Below are 18075 nucleotides of genomic sequence, written 5' to 3'. Positions count from 1 at the left end.
GTAGTATTTTTTACCTGGTGCAAATTAATAATTTGTCTATCTGAACATAATATTCAATGTTAATGATCCGATATGCCCTGTGCTTTTCATCTGGCCACATAAAGGACAAGTGCCATGGAAATCTATCGTCCACATCTTGTTTTATGGTTCTGTTGGGAATCAAGTTTTAGTTGATTTGTCATATCAATTTTCTCTCCAAATCTTAACTCTTTTGAACTTTTCATTACCTACCCTGAAACTGTTAAAAGTAGTGACAGTACATGCTTAGGATTCACAGTGGTTTTTATTCACCTGAAGCCTTGAGTTCACTTTGTAGTTTAATTCTTTTGGGAAGTAAATCAGAACAAGGTGAAGTGATGTTTGTATTCATTAGTGTGAGATGAATCACTTATGGGATCAGATTCTTTCCTTGAATTCATAAACAGTTCAAGGGAAAAAAATCCACAAATAGAATAATCAGAATATGGGATTTAGCATAATTTCTTTTGTATTTAGGTAAAAAAATTAATTTTAAAACGTTCTAACAGATTTGATATAGATTTGATAGAAAAATTAAAAATAAAATAATTTATAGGTTGAAAATATTCTAGAACTGACTGTGGGAAGAGAAAATGATTATAGATTATGGAATACTGCATTTTGTTTTATGGGTTTAATCCTATCAGAATTACTTCCTAATTTTTTTTTTTACAATACTTTTTTCTCATGTGAAAACTAATATAAAATTTGTCCTTTTTTAAATGAAAAATGTTAAGTTAGGAAAATTTCTGTTCCTGGTAATGAATGACTAGGTAATATCTAAACTAGACAAGCAGAAAAAAAATACATAAAAGCACCAAAAGCTAACAAAAGTAAGGAATTTCTGGATCAAGATCCAGGAGAGGAAGGGAATCCAGAAAGGTAAGCCCAGCATTCCAGGCCACCTCCATCCCAAGGACAATTGCCAGTCCTAAAAACAGGCCTGACAATCTGAATTGCACTTTTGAAAAATCTCACCTGGCTACACATGCCAGATTTCTGAGCCTGCCACGGTAAACCACCCCCAATTTTGGTCTAAGATTCCAAGAGTAAGAGTGAAATTAAAATAAGCCAGCCTTTACACAGATGGTAGCCTTGCTTCAACTATTTTGGGTAGTCCAGAAAATTGCAAATCTTAAAATTGGGTTAAGATCATCCCAGACTGCTGGTGCCACTAGGTGCCTAAAAAAGTCAACAGAAAATCTTTGAAGGAGGAAAGAAAAGTCATCCTATACTGTGAAGTATTTCTACAAATAATATTTCAAACACAATGCCCAGCACATAGTCAAAGATAAACAGGCACACAAAAAGACACGACATAATAAATGAGAATCAGCAGAAACAATAAATAGGAATAGCTAGAATATATGAAAATCAAAGAAAGAGATAAATACATAGGTAATTCTAAGTAATGATTGACTGCATAAGACACTAATAATGATAATAATAATATTATTTGTAATGTGCCAAAAAAAATGAGAGCAATCAAAATGGCCTTCATCGTTAGGACTGAGTATTAAATCATCTGGTGGAATGCTACAGAGCAGGGTTCAGCCAAATCCAGCCTGTGACCTGCTTTTTCCATAGCAAATACATGACAGACTTTGTGGCCCACAAAGACTAAAATATTTACTTTCTTGTCCTTTACAGAGAAAGTTTGCTGACCCTTGCTACAAAGAAATGAAAATAAATGAGCCCAACCTACATACATCAACAAGGTTGGATGTTTAACGTACATCATTCAACCTAAAAAAAGCAAGACCAAAAGAAAAACTCCAATATGATTCCATTGACATAAAGTTCAAAAAGCCAACAAACTATAGTTTTAGGACACATTTTTAGGTAGTATAACTAACTATAAAGGAAAGCAAGGAAGTGATTACCATAAATGTCAAAAGAATGGCTACTTCTAGGTGGGAGAGAGGAGAATGTAATTGGGAGAGACTGCATCTCCGAAGTAGTGGCAGACAATGCAATCCCTATCAAACTACCACTGGCATTTTTCACAGAACTAGAACAAAAAATTTCACAATTTGTATGGAAACACAAAAGACCCCGAATAGCCAAAGCAATCTTGAGAACGAAAAATGGAGCTGGGGGAATCAGGCTCCCTGACTTCAGACTATATTACAAAGCTTCAGTAATCAAGACAGTTTGGTACTGGCACAAAAACAGAAATATAGATCAATGGAACAGGATAGAAAGCCCAGAGATAAACCCACACACATATGGTCACCTTATCTTTGATAAAGGAGGCAAGCATATACAGTGGAGAAAAGACAGCCTCTTCAATAAGTGGTGCTGGGAAAATTGGACAGGTACATGTAAAAGTATGAAATTAGAACACTCCCTGACACCATGCACAAAAATAAACTCAAAATGGATTAAAGACCTAAGTGTAAGGGCAGACACTATCAAACTCTTAGAGGAAAACATAGGCAGAACACTCTATGACATACATCACAGCAAGATTCTTTTTGACCCAGCTCCCAGAGAAATGGAAATAAGAACACAAATAAACGAATGGGACCTAATGAAACTTAAAAGCTTTTGCACAGCAAAGGAAACCATAAACAAGACCAAAAGACAACCCTCAGAATGGGAGAAAATATTTGCAAATGAAGCAACTGACAAAGGATTAATCTCCAAGATTTACAAGCAGCTCATGCAGCTCAATAACAAAAAAAAACCAACAACCCAATCCAAAAATGGGCAGAAGACCTAAATAGACATTTCTCCAAAGAAGATATACAGATGGCCTACAGACACATGAAAGAATGCTCAACATCATTAATCATTAGAGAAATGCAAATCAAAACTACAATGAGATATCATCTCACACCGGTCAGAATGGCCATCATCAAAAAATCTAGAAACAATAAATGCTGGAGAGGGTGGAGGAAAGGGAACACTCTTGCACTGTTGGTGGGAATGTAAATTGATACAGCCACTATGGAGAACAGTATGGAGGTTCCTTAAAAAACTACAAATAGAACTACCGTACGACCCAGCAATCCCACTACTGGGCATATACCCTGAGAAAACCATAGGTCAAAAAGAGTCATGTACCACAATGTTCATTGCAGCTCTATTTACAATAGCCAGGACATGGAAGCAACCTAAATGTCCATCGACAGATGAATGGATAAAGAAGATGTGGCACATATATACAATGGAATATTACTCAGCCATAAAAAGAAATGAAATGGAGGTATTTGTAATGAGGTGGATGGAGTTAGAGTCTGTCATACAGAGTGAAGTAAGTCAGAAAGAGAAAAACAAATACAGTATGCTAACACATATATACGGAATCTAAGGGAAAAAAAAAAAAAAAAAAGGCCATGAAGAACCTAGTGGCAAGACGGGAATAAAGACACAGACCTACTAGAGAATGGACTTGAGGATATGGGGAGGGGGTGGGGTGAGATGTGACAGGGTAAGAGAGTGTCATGGACATATATACACTACCAAATGTAAAATAGATAACTAGTGGGAAGCAGCCGCATAGCACAGGGAGATCAGCTCGGTGCTTTGTGACCACCTAGAGGGGTGGGATAGGGAGGGTGGGAGGGAGGGAGATGCAAGAGGGAAGAGAAATGGGAACATATTGTAGATGTATAACTGATTCACTTCCTTATAAAGCAGAAGCTAACACACCATTGTAAGGCAATTATACTTCAATAAAGATGTTTAAAAAAAAAAAAAGAACTACAATGAGATATCACCTCACACAAGTCAAAATGGCCATCATCAGAAAATCCACAAACGATAAATGCTGGAGAGGGTGTGGAGAAAAGGGAACCCTCTTACACTGTTGGTGGGAATGTAAATTGGTACAGCCACTATGGAGAAGAGTATGGAGGTTCCTTAAAAAACTAAAAATAGAACTACCATACGACCCAGAAATCCCACTCTTGGGCATATATCCGGAGAAAAACAGGGTTCGAAAGGATACATGCACCCCAACGTTCATTGCAGCACTGTTTACAACAGCCAAGACATGGAAGCCACCGAATTGTCCATCGACAAAGGAATGGATAAAGAAGAAGTGGTACATATATACAATGAAATATTACTCGGCCATAAAAAAGAATGAAATAATGCCATTTGCAGCAACATGGATGGACCTAGAGATGTCATACTGAGTGAAGTAAGTCTGACAGAGAAAGAGAAGTATCGTATGATATCGTTTATATGCAGAATCTAAAAAGAAGTGATAAAAATGAACATATTTACAAAAAGAAACAGACTCTCAGACTTAGAGAATAAAGTTATGGTTACCAGGGGGGAAGGGTGGAGGGGAGGGATAGTTAGGGAGTTTGGGATTGACATGTACACACTGCTATATTTAAAAAGGATAACCAACAAAGACTTACTATATAGCACAGGGAACTCTGCTCAATGTTATGTGGCAGCCTGGATGGGAGGGGAGTCTGGGGGAGAATGGATACATGTATATGTATGGTGGAGTCGCTTTGCTGTGCACCTGAAACTATCACGACATTGTTAATTGGCTATACAATATAAAATGAAAAGAAAAAAAAAAAAAAAAAAAAAGAAGTAGTGGCAGAGTTCTTGGCCTGTGCGACTGTTATTTGAGTGTTTGCTAAATTTGCTAAAATGTGGGTTTATGTTTTATGCATTTTTCTGTACATGTATTCTATTTTATAATAAAAGAGATTTAAAAGGTGAATTGTATGCAAATTAAAAGGAAAGGAAAGAAGGAGAGAGGGAGGGAAGAAATTGTATAATTTAGCCCACTGGCAAGACTGATGTTCTTTGCCTAAATGAAAAAAAAATCCTAGGCAATATTTTCAACTACTCTTTGATTTGAAAGGTAATTTCATAGGAAATGACTGCCCATTTATATGTTTATAAAGGGCTTAGCTTGGAGAAAAGGTCAGTGTTCTTGCTGTGAATAAAATATTTATGAAAATAGCCTTGGCTTTTCTTTCTTTGTTTCCCTACCTGGGTCCAGCCACCCAGACTTAGGATGTGCTAAAGACTTGCCCTGGTCTCCGTGCCGTTCAGAGATATTTTTGCCACATCCTCTCTAAAGGAGTTGAGCCTTTTTTCCACCGTTGGCAAGGTCTTCATTCTTTTATTCATTTCCTCTATCTCTCTGAAAATATTCCACTTACCTTATTTCACTAAGGTATATTAGTATAGTGAATGCCAATTTTAGTTCATGTGTCAGAAGAACTTCGGAGCTGCCATGTTGCACAGCTCCGGGGGGGTGGTTCGCGTCATGCCACTCTCTGTCGTTGTGCAGTGCTCAGAGCGCCCCCCTTAGGCAGCAGCCTGGCTAGCACCGTGCAGAGGAGTTAGCATTAATATTTCTATGGGTTTCAAGTAGAGGGGAACGGATTAAGTCTATTGCATAAAAGATTCAAGTTAAGCAATATATGAACTTCTTACTTTAAAAAACTCCAAGATAATAGTAGGCGCAATGTATTTGTAACACTCTTCAGGATACAAAGCTATATCCAATTTATATACCTTCTAGATTTTCACATAGATTGTTGCAGTTGATTCTCACAATCAAAACTAATAGCAGTAGCCAAAGTAACTTAAGTTTATGTGAACTGCATCAGATAGACCTGCCCTAAGGTCTGGGCTCTACCTTCTACTGTGAGATCTTGGGCAAGTTGCTTAACCTCTCTGAGCCTCAGATTCTTCAAAAGAAAATGACGATGATAAGAGTATCTATCTACCTTAGAGAATTAAGTGAGATGATATACATAAGGTACAGTGACTGGCACATATGTGCCCTATAACAATTAGATAATACTCCTTTTTTATTTATTCTCTGATCATTCCTGCTTCCCTTCAAAAAGGTTCCCTTCATCCTGTATCCATCCAGTCCTCCAGTCCAGAACCTGGGAGGGATCCTCTGCACCTTCTAATCCTTCAGTCTCCTCACCCCCGTCTCTGCCATAGCTATGGAATCACCAAGCACCATTCATTACCCTGAATCCCCATATGCTCATATTACTTCTTCTCAGACTCTTACAAACTTCCTGAGGGACACTTTGCCTCCATCCATCCATCCATCCCCCATCCATCCATCCATCCATCCATCCATCCATCCATCCATCCATCCATCCAACCATCTATCTCCCATCCATCCATCCATCCTTCCATCCAACCATCCACTGAAAAATCATACTGAGTACACAGAGTGAGTGGCTGAAGAAGACCTCTCTGAAGAGGTGACATCTGAGCAGCTGGGACAACTGAGGGAGTGAGCATGGAGATTTGGGGGTGGGGTGGGGAAGCATTCCAGGAAGAGAAAACGATACATGCAAAGGCTCTGAGACAGACGTGTTTGTGAGCCAGTAAGAAGGCAGAGAATCTCTGCTGAGTGCCAGGAGATGTGGCTGGAGCAGCTGTCAGAGGCTGAACCATACCAGAGGTGGAATGATTGACAGGTTTAAGCCAAGGGGAGACATTTTTAGAAAATCACACTGAAGAGGCAAGGGGGAAGCAGAGGGACAATGTACAAGACCATTGCATGGGTCCACGTGGTGAAGATTAGCATGGCAGCAGACAGTCTTTCTAAAACACAGTTCTGAGCAGGTCACTCTCCCTACCTGGCCCCTGCATGCACTGCACATACACACACCTAAAACCAGCCAAAGTTTTCTCCGCTGCCCCTAGAATAAAGTCAAACTCTGGACCCGTTTCCCACCTCCTGTCCTACATGATCCTGTCAGAGCTCATGATTCTGTACCCCTCCACCCGCTGCTCCCTCACCCTGAAATCCTCTTCTCTCCCTTGTCTTTCCATTTATTCTCCAAAACTCTGCTTTATGAGCTCCCCATAGAAGCTGTCCTTGATCCCCTTCCTTCTCCCCTCCCAGAAAGACATAACTACATCCTCTTCTGAGACATAAAACTATAATCATATTTATCATTCTGTCCTGTACATTGTGAGCCACTTATGTGCAATGTTCCTATGTTTTGTTTGTTTGTTTGTTTGTTTTTTTGGACGCCTCGGGTCTTAGTTGCGGTATGTGGGATCTTTTTGTTGCAGCGTGTGGGCTTCTCTTTAGTTGTCACGTGCGGGTTTTCTCTCTCTAGTTGTGGCGCTTGGGCTCCAGGGTGCTTGGGCTCAGCAGTTGTGGCGCACGGGCTTAGTTGCCACGCAGCATGTGGGATCTAGTTCTCCGCCCAGTGATCCAACCCGCGTCCCCTGCATTGGAAGGCAGATTCTTTACCACTGGACCACCAGGGAAGTTCCCAATGTCCCCATGTTTTAATTTTTTATCTTGAGCCCTCTGCATAATTACTGCCATCAGGTATGTGTTTAATTTGTGATTAATTGTATAGTAAATAGAATTTTCTCTCTGTGTGATTTTTCCAGTGGAGCAGATTGCCTGAGATTGTTTGGGTATCTCTTGGCTGGAATGTCCAAGAATCTCAAAAGTATCCTTTTGATACTTTTGTCTCAGTGTTCACATATGGCACTGCCAGCTGCTGGAGGGCTAGGATTCAGAATTTAGCAGTCAGTGCCTCCCCCACATTCACTTTCTCTCTGCCTTTCCTGGGCTTTGAGTTCAGTTTCAGTCGTGAACACTGAGTCCACTGGTGCCACCCATCCTGACCTCCAGCTAGTCCTAGACTAACTCTTCCTTCTCAGTCAAAACCAAATAAAAGTCATATACCCTTGTTGATTCGTATTGACTTCAGCTCTAAGAAATTCTCCTCTAATATTCTGTCTTGAAATCCATCATAAATGTTTCCCCCAGTCCTTTGGCAGGGGTCGGCTCCTCTTCAGTAGGCTTTAAAATGCTGTCTTTTACAGATTTTTCACAAACTCCATGGAAAATGAACAGAGTGATGCTGAACCCTAACCTGTGTCTTATTGTGTGATGTGCTGTGGTTTTGGCCTGGCCACAATTCTTAAGTCGTGATGTGAATTTCATTTCCTGTTGCTTATCCTGCATGTTAACTTTCTGCTTGGTAAAGTTGCAAATTCCCAGTGAAAGCATTCTGCAATTGATTAGACCCAGGCCGCTTGGCAATTTCTTTCTAATCTTTTTTTATTGTGCTTTCCATAAAAATGACAGCCCTGGTATAAATCCTAGTTTAAATCAATACCAGTAAGTGCTAATCTCTTCACAGCACTGGAGATGAAAATGTCAAATGGTACCTGCTGGGCATTAGAACTCTCACTGTAAATCATCAAAAATTAAAGCAACACCAAATTGATTTTATTTCCCGTCTTTTAAAAAAATTACTTTCAGATTCATTATTTTTCCGTTTGAGTTATTCTTTTTTTCCAGTTATATTCTGATTGGATGAGATTGATGAACTGAATTCGGCATGGCAAATGTGTTGACGTCTGGTAGTAAAGTGTGTAGGACCTGGCCTGTACTAGGAAGAGCCTTAGGATAAAGTTGATATTTTAAAGAATGATGCATATATTTAAGTTATATTTCAATCATTATTCATGTGATAACACCTCAGTAAAGTAGAATCTTGGTTGAAGAAGCTATACCACATGAAGGTACCTAAAAATGGTACAATTACGGAAAAGAATTTCTAGCCCTTTGTCTCCCATCTTTGAAGTTATTGTCAAAGCCACTTAAGCTATAACTAGATGATACCTCCTCTAGGGGTTGGCTGCCTGCGATCTGGGCGTCACAGTCAAGATATAGGGCAATGAATAGCTTAAATATTAAATTGTCAGGTGATCCTGGAAGAGCTGGGAAATCATATGGCTTTTAAATCCAGGAGGAACTTAACTAAGCATCATTTCCAACTTCCCACACTATTTATTTGACTAAATACGAAACTGAAACCTTAGGAGATTTAGTGACAAAATGATGGTCATCACAGATTTAAAGGCAAACCAGCAGCTCTCTAGATGTTTAATCCCCATCTCTTCTTGTTGCATCACAGAGAAAAATATAAGAACTATACCCACATTGAGCAAAGGGCATACAAAACTCTGATGTGTGTGTATGTGTGTGTTCATAAAAATAGTTTTATATGAGGATAAACTCTTCAAATGTGCTGATAAAACGGAAGAGTGGCAGGAGAAAACATGTTACAGATTAGGCAAAGACTTAATTTAACTGGTCAGTTTCAGATTTACCTCCACAAAAAATATTCTTTATGCTTCTTGCATGGTTCCCCTCCATCTCTCAAAGAGGATGTTAATTAGCAATGCAGTGCTTAAGAAATATGTAGCCCAAAGGAGTGGCAGAAAAAACACATCCCATAGACAAAGCAGGTCATAAAGGACCCAGCTCTTGAATAATGGAGGACTAGGGAAACTTCCAAGAACTGACAACAAAGATTTCTCCAATCCCTTTTAGTTCCTCAAGTTATTCATCATTTTAAGTTCATTAACAGCAGTAACTAAAGTACGAGGGTCTCAAAATTACCTGTCTCTTCTCTTATCAGCTTAAGCCTTGCAAGAGTAGCAAGTGCAGGAATGAGCAACGTGGACTGGGTAGAGACTGGCAAATTCAAGAGCACGTCCAAAGGAAACAGCTCTTTTGCCTACAGTTAAGACAAACTCTGAGACGTAATTTATATCCAGAGTTTCCCTGCAGGGCCAGGTGGAGATTTCACCTGAAATCACACAACTGTTCCACCTACATCCCCCTCCCTTGTCTTGCTTCCCCCAGTCCTTCATCAGAGTGTTCTGGGAGCACATCCTTTATAAACCACTTACACGTGAATCCTTTGTTGGTCTGCTTCTAAGAGTCTGTCCTAAAACAACCACAAATGTATTGCCTTATTTTATTAAGAGCTAGATTTCCATCCAAATGTTTAAGATACTTTTACAAATGAAATGATTGTGTCAGCTCTGGAAAAGTTGTGGTGTGGTATGGTGTGTGTGTGTGTGTGTGTGTGTGTAAACAATTACACTTTAAAAATTACATAAGAAATATTAGTTACAGGACTTCCCTGGTGACACAGTGGTTGGGAGTCCACCTGCTAATGCAGGGGACACGGGTTTGATCCCTGGTCCGGGAAGATCCCACATGTCGCGGAACAACTAAGCCCATGCGCCACAACTACTGAGCCTGTGCTCTAGAGCCTGCAAGCCACAACTACCGAGCCCACAAGCCACAACCACTGAAGCCCGTGTGCCTAGGGCCCATGCGCCACAATAAGAGAAGTCACCGCAATGAGAAGCCCAAGTGCTGCAACGAAGAGTATCCCCTGCTCACCGCAACTCGAGAAAGACCGTGCGCAGCAACAAAGACCCAATGCAGCCAAAACATAAAATAAAATAAAATAAAAAACAACAAAAAAAGAAATATTAGTTACATTCTTCATGACATTCTATGCAACTAGAAAGTAGTGAGTGATACAAATCTCACTGTGCAATTAGAGACATTTAGGCATTAGACAGGATATAATGGCCCAGAAAAGCAGAACTAAGTCATTTTACCTGATTCCTTAGAGATGGGATATTATGATGTAAAGTATGATTCTATCATTTCTTGGATTTGAGGACCAAATATGTCACTTATTTCAAAAAAAGAGATAAATAATATGGCGTTTACAATTGCATTATTTTCCCATATCCCAAAATCAAGAAAATGTTTCTTCAACAACACAAGCTACATCAATTAACCAATTCCACAGTAATCTGCAAATGCATAGTTACATAATTGATCTAACAGATATTTGGGCAGCCAATGGGAACAGAAACAGTACTGAAATCATAATGTATTTTTTTAAACACCTTTATTGTATTATAATTGCTTTACAATGGTGTGTTAGTTTCTGCCTTATAACAAAGTGAATCAGCTGTACATATACATATATCCCCATATCTCTTCCCTCTTGCGTCTCCCTCCCACCCTCCCTATCCCACCCCTCTAGGTGGTCACAAAGCACTGAGCTGATCTCCCTGTGCTATGCAGCTGCTTCCCACTAGCTATCTATTTTACATTTGGTAGTGTACATATGTCCATGCTACTCTCTCACTTCGTCCCAGCTTACCCATCCCCCTCCCCGTGTCCTCAAGTCCATTCTCTATATCTGCATCTTTATTCCTGTCCTGACCCTAGGTTCTTCAGAACCATTTTTTTTTTTTTAGATTCCATATATATGTGTTAGCATACATTATTTGTTTTTCTCTTTCTGACTTACTTCACTCTGTATGACAGACTCTAGGTCCATCCACCTCACTACAAATAACTCAATTTTGTTTCCTTTTATGGCTGAGTAATATTCCATTGTATAAATGTGCCACATCTTCTTTATCCATTCATCTGTTGATGAACACTTAGGTTGGTTCCATGTCCTGGCTATTGTAAATAGGGCTGCAGTGAACATTGTGGTACATGACTCTTTTTGAATTATGGTTTTCTTAGGGTATATGCCCAGTAGTGGGATTGCTGGGTCGTATGGTAGTTCTATTTTTAGTTGTTTAAGGACCCTCCATACTGTTCTCCATAGTGGCTGTATCAATTTACATTCCCACCAACAGTACGAGAGGGTTCCCTTTCCTCCACACCCTCTCCAGCATTTACTGTTTGTAGATTTTTTGATGATGGCCATTCTGACCGGTGTGAGGTGATACCTCATTGTAGTTTTGATTTGCATTTCTCTAATGATTAGTGATGTTGAGCATCCCTTCATGTGTCTGTTGGCAATCTGTATATCTTCTTTGGAGAAATGTCTATTTAGGTCTTCTGCCCATTTTTGGATTGGGTTGTTGGTTTTTTTTTGTTATTGAGCTGCATGAGCTGCTTGTAAATTTTGGAGATTAATCCTTTGTCAGTTGCTTCATTTGCAAATATTTTCTCCCATTCTGAGGGTTGTCTTTTCGTCTTGTTTATGTTTTCCTTTGTTGTGCAAAAGCTTTTAAGTTTCATTAGGTCCCATTTGTTTATTTTTGTTTTTATTTCCATTTCCCTAGGAGGTGGGTCAAAAAGGTTCTTGCTGTGATTTATGTTATAGAGTGGTCTGCCTATGTTTTCCTCTAAGAGTTTTATAGTGTCTGGCTAAAGCAATCTACAGATTCAATGCAATCCCTATCAAACTACCAATGACATTTTTCACAGAACTAGAACAAAAAACACATTGCACAATGTGTATGGACACACAAAAGACCCTGAATAGCCAAAGCAATCTTGAGAAAGAAAAACGGAGCTGGAGGAATCAGGCTCCCAGACTTCAGACTACAAAGCTACAGTAATCAAGACAGTATGGTACTGGCACAAAAACAGAAATATAGATCAATGGAACAGGATAGAAAGCCCAGAGATAAGCCCACACACATATGGTCACCTTATTTTTGATAAAGGAGGCAAGAATATACAAGGGAGAAAAGACAGCCTCTTCAATAAGTGGTGCTGGGAAAACTGAACAGCTACATGTAAAAGAATGAAATTAGAACACTCCCTAACACCATACACGAAAATAAACTCAAAATGGATTAAAGACCTAAATGTAAGGCCATAATGCATTTTTCAAAATAACTTAGTGGAATACTTTAGTTCAGACATATTTGGTTATAATAATTGCAAAAATCAGTGGGTAGAGTTTCCACTCTGTGCTTAAGAGCCATGTGCTATTTGTTTTATTTTAATGGCCTGCTCAGTTGTAGGTGTATCAGATCAGAAAATATATCCTCACAGATAGTATAATTTCAAGTCATTTTTAAAGAGACTAGAAATGGGAAGACTATTAAAATGTGAAAAATATCTTAGGCTGCTGAAGTATGTTTTATGGTGCTGAAGTAGTTTGCTAAGCCTTATTATTGGTGTCTTCCCTCAGTTATACAAACAACTGGTTTTTCTAGGGCTGTTTCAAAAATAATTCAGTAAATATGAGCACAAGTTTTTGCATCAAAAAATCTGGCATAAAAATCTAGTAAGAAGATGGAGTGGGCTTCCCTGGTGGCGCAGTGGTTGAGAGTCTGCCTGCCAATGCAGGGGACACGGGTTCGAGCCCTGGTCTGGGAGAATTCCACATGCCGCGGAGCAACTGGGCCCGTGTGCCACAACTACTGAGCCTGCGCGTCTGGAGCCTGTGCTCCGCAACAAGAGAGGCCGCGATAGTGAGAGGCCCGCGCACTGCGATGAAGAGTGGCCCCCTCTTGCCACAACTAGAGAAAGCCCTCGCACAGAAACGAAGACCCAACACAGCCATAAAAATAAATAAATTAATTAATTAAAAAAAAAAGAAGATGGAGTAACACCTTCAAACTTAGAATCTACAAGTAAAAGTTACATTCAGCAAAACTACAATTTAATTGCAAAGGCAAAATATCAGTATTCTCAGACACTTGAGGTCTCAGGGAGAACAGTGCACACACGCACGTGTGCACACGCACACACACACACAAACACTTTGCTGACACTTTCTCAGAAAAGAGAGAAATTAGTTCAGGACAAAGCAATGGCTTATGGGAAGTAAGGGTGTATAATGAAAAGTAAGCCACACACCTCTTATCTTTCCTATTAGTCCCCACTATATTCCAATGAGAAAAAGTTTGGGAGCTCCAATCAGTTCTACAATCATTTGTTGAGCAAATACGAAGTGGAAAAAGCCTTAGTTATGCTCTGCACAGGACCACACACACACACACACACACACACACACACACCAGGCAACGAGCACTCTCTCCTCTACTTCTCCCCACTACTCAAATTCCAACCCTCTACTCAAATAAGAGTACTACTTGCTTTCCCACCTGCCAATCAATCCCAGCTCTTGCACATGGGCCCCTCTTGGGGGTGTGGTGAGGTCCTTCCCTCTTGACCTCCAGCAGCATCAAATGGGAGTGCTATTCCAGCCCAGACCACTCCCCCGACACACACACACTAAACTGCAAGGCGGGCTGGAGGTGGGTGGGCAAGAAGAAACCTTGGGAGGAAAAGAGTTCCAGTGGCCTTTCCTAGATTTTCAGACTCCATTCTAAGAACGCTCCACCACAGTAGGGATGGTGTTTCACAGGTGGAAAAATAGACGTTGGAAAGTATGGTATTGAAAACATTGATCCCTTGTTTAAAGAAAAAGCACCTGTATGGAGGTTCCTTAAGAAATTAAAAATAGAGCTACCATGTGATCCAGCAATCCCACTCCTGGGCATATAACCAGAGAAAGCCATGGTTCAAAAGGATGCATGCACCCAATTTGCACTGCAGCACTCTTTACAGTAGTCAAGATGTGGAAACAACATACATGTCCATTGAAGGATGAATGGATAAAGAAGATGTGGTACATATATACAATGGAATATTACTCAGCCATAAAAAAGAATGAAATAATGCCATTTGCAGCAACATGGATGGACCTGGAGATGATCATACTAAGTGAAGTAAGCCAGACAGGGAAAGACAAATATCATATGATATCACTTACATGTGGAATCTAAAAAAATGATGCAAATGAACTTATTTACAAAACAGAAACAGACTTAGAGACTTAGAGAATGAACTTACTGTTACCAGGGGGGAAGTATGGGGGGAGGGACAGATTGGGAGTCTGGGATCAACATGTCCACACTGCTATATTTAAAATACATAACCAACAAGGACCTACTGTATAGCACAGGGAGCTCTGCTCAATACTCTGTAATAACCTAAATGGGAAAAGAATTTGAAAAAGAATAGATACATGTATATGTATACCTGAATCACTTTACTGTACACCTGAAATTAACACAACATTGTTAATCAACTATACTCCAATATAAAATAAAAATAAATAAATAAATGCAGTTAGAATGCTTAAAAAAATTTTGTATAGGTCATATTTTCTACTTGTTTTATATGTTTCCTGATAAATAATTTTAGTGTTATTAAAAAAAATAAAGAAAAAGTACCTGATGTCGATTTAAGCCATGCCTCAAGAGTGCTCAGCCTGGAAGCAACCAGGTCTCCTGTCTGCTTCTCAATTCTTGCCAACTGAGCAGGAACCCAGAGGCCTCAGATGGCAGATTCATTTAAGCCTTTCTCTTTCATTTGCTCTCCCTTTGTCTAAAAAGCCTTGGTGATTACACAGATTGGGGCAGAATTTCAGTCGCCAGAAATAAGTGCCTTCTTTGTACTGTGGCTTCTCTTTATTGGACATGTGAGTGTTGCCTTCATACATTCTGGAGATTATTTAACAACCTGAGACTGATCGGGCTGGGTGATCCATGCCATATGCCTTATTGCCACCAAACTCAAGGAAGAGAGGAAAAAAAGAACAGCTACAATCTGTCTCTTGGAACTGCTGCCTTCCCCTTGCTCAGAGCCAACTCACAGCCTCTCATATCTTCCAGGAACCAGTCTTCCACACTAGCACTTGCTGTCGTGTCACGGCCAGGATGCTATTTTCCCAAAAGTATTAACGTAGGGATGTGAAATGACATCCTTCCTGCTCTGCTACACACTCACAGTCCTCTGAGAAGTCCTAGTGTCCAGGTCTCACAGTGAGGGCCATTCATAGTGAGGGGCCTGGGGTGCATTAGTGATTTGTGAAGGTGAATGTAGATGGTAGATGTTCAAAGGAGTTAACATTGCCAAAGGAATACAATAAAGAGAATTCTCTAAGACAAGGATGCAGTGGATTGCAGGGAGAAAGTGAAGAGCAAAAGGGAAGAGTTTCTTCAATAAGAGCCTTACTTGTCTTCTTACGGGAAGCTGGAATGTTTGAGGACCAGCTGCAGAAAATTTATTCCAATTAAGCAAGTATTTTCGGCATCTTTATACTTGTGTTCGTGAGCAAAACTCTTGACTGGTGGTTTAATTTTTCAGCCCATGGCACCTAGCTTAGTTCATAGGTGCTCAATGAGTAACTAAATGGTTGATTCAAAAGAATCCTATCTCTTGGTACTGAAAACAACCCCAGAGAAACTGAGAATTAAAGAGATTAAGCTCAAGGTTACATAGCTAGGAAGTTATGGAATCCAGATATGAATCCAAATCTGCTCTTTTTCCTGGTCATTGGAAAGAGAATGAGGGACAAAATCATGCTTAAGAGCATAGACTTGGGGGCCAGACTCCCTGGGTTTGAATTCTAGCTCCACCACTTGGTAGCTCAGTGATCTTAATCAGGGGAGTAACTTAACCCCTTTGCCTTGGTTTTAGCATATGTAAAATGGGGATAAGAAAAATATCTATTTTAAATATGAAATGAGTTAATGTGTGTAAAGTGCCTAGAACAGTGCCTGACATACAGTGAGCACTCAGTTAATGGTTTTAGCTATTTTACATGATTATTGAAGTCAGGAAATATATTGCATCCAGTAATAAAAACCTCTGAATCATGATGTAAGTTCCCATATGCTGTACCTCTTGAAAATATACACATAATGAGGGAGTAAAGTGACTGAAAATAATCACAATTTTTCTTTGCAACTAAAGTGATACATCATCCTCTTCATCACCACCATCCTCTTAATCATTTTCATTATCACCATCAATTTCATTATCTTCATCACCAACTTCCATTTCAAAACACGTTTGCTTTATGTTTCACTTATATGCACAAACTTCTCTGCCAGACAAAGAAGGGACCCACGTTGAGGTCTCCATTCTCAAGTCAGGTTAAGAGGGACAGAGATGCTTATTTCTTATTTCAATGTGTCTCCTGTGTTTCTATCTGACTCTTTTAGTCCATAGGACAGCCTGACACAGCCTGTCATTGTCCATTTAGCATCCCCTAATCTAGTGGAAACTCAGTTTCCTTGTATGTGAAATGGAAGAAAAAAATAAGATAGAGAGAATGTCAAGCCCAGATGACACTAGGTAGGCACTGAATAAACAGATTTTGCCAATCCTTTGTTCTGTCTCAACCATTTCCTACTTGACACAAGTTAAAATAAAGGACAGGTATACTCTAAGATTAGTTAAATAGAATTAATTAAATGCATAGAAGAGAGGAATAACCAAATACATTGGAAACTAAGATGATTCCTTTAATTAGGCATCATATATGTCTCTGAGCCTCCTAGAAGCTAGGGCAAAAATTGAACGCTCCAGAAAGGAAGAAGTATACCAATGCTTCAAAAGAAATAAAGTCTAAACTGGCCAGAAATAGTGATATTTTTCTCATGTGGAATCTTATAATGTTGAGTGACATGATAGGTCTCTTGATACCAGTTTCATTTTTAAAATGCTGACCAGGTTTTTACATGGATCTTTTAATAAGGAACTTGCCTAACAAGTTGAGAGGTTAACATCAAAATCCATTTCAGTTCGAATGATTTCTTGAGGGGATTAAGCTGATATGGTCTAAGAATGATGCTGACAGTAATCCCATGTAATACAAGGGCAGAATTCAGAAAGCATAAGCACTCTGAGTGCTATGGAATAAGGAATTTCTTACAGGAATTTGACATTACACAATTGTGGGAGGTGCTGGGGAAGAAAGGGTCCAAAAAGGAGAGAAGGAAGATCAGGGGGAAATCACCAAGCTGGCCTCTGGTAGCACTGCCACGAGTGGATGGATGTGTTGGAGTTTTCAGGGGAATTTGAAGGCCAAGCACATCCTGCAACTGGATTGGGTTGTTCACCCTGCCAGGGCTGTGTAATAGCAAGATGAGAAACTCTACGTGCTTTGCTTAGAGCTGCCAAGCACACTGCCACTGACATCCTGGTTCTGGGAATTCATCTCAGTATGCCTGGGAAGCTAAACACTTGAAGTCCTCCTCCTTCAAAGTCGCACAACCCCAGTCCGTGAGTTGGGCCAGGACATTATGTGCCCACTCACACATCCATTTCAAGACATTCTTTTAGGACTTCCCTGGTGGGGTAGTGGTTAAGAATCAGCCTGCCAATGCAGGGGACATGTGTTTGATCCCTGGTCTGGGAAGATCTCACATGCCGTGGAGCAACTAAGCCCATGCGCCACAGCTACTGAGCCCAGGTGCCACAACTACTGAAGCCTGTGTGCCCTAGAGCCCATGCTCCACACAATGAGAAGCCCACACACCGCAACGAAGAGTAGCCCCTGCTTGCTGCAACTAGAGAAGCCCGCGCGCAGCAACAAAGACCCAAAGCAGCCAAAAAAAAAAAAAAAAAAAAGACATTCTTTTAATATATTGTTCTTAACGCTATTGCATAATTAAGGTCTTTGTTTTATTGTCCAT

This window comes from Eschrichtius robustus, chromosome 16 (assembly GCF_028021215.1).
Source record: "Eschrichtius robustus isolate mEscRob2 chromosome 16, mEscRob2.pri, whole genome shotgun sequence".
NCBI lineage: Eukaryota > Metazoa > Chordata > Mammalia > Artiodactyla > Eschrichtiidae > Eschrichtius > Eschrichtius robustus.
The sequence above is the reverse complement of the archived record's forward strand: the minus strand, read 5'-3'. Positions refer to the sequence as shown.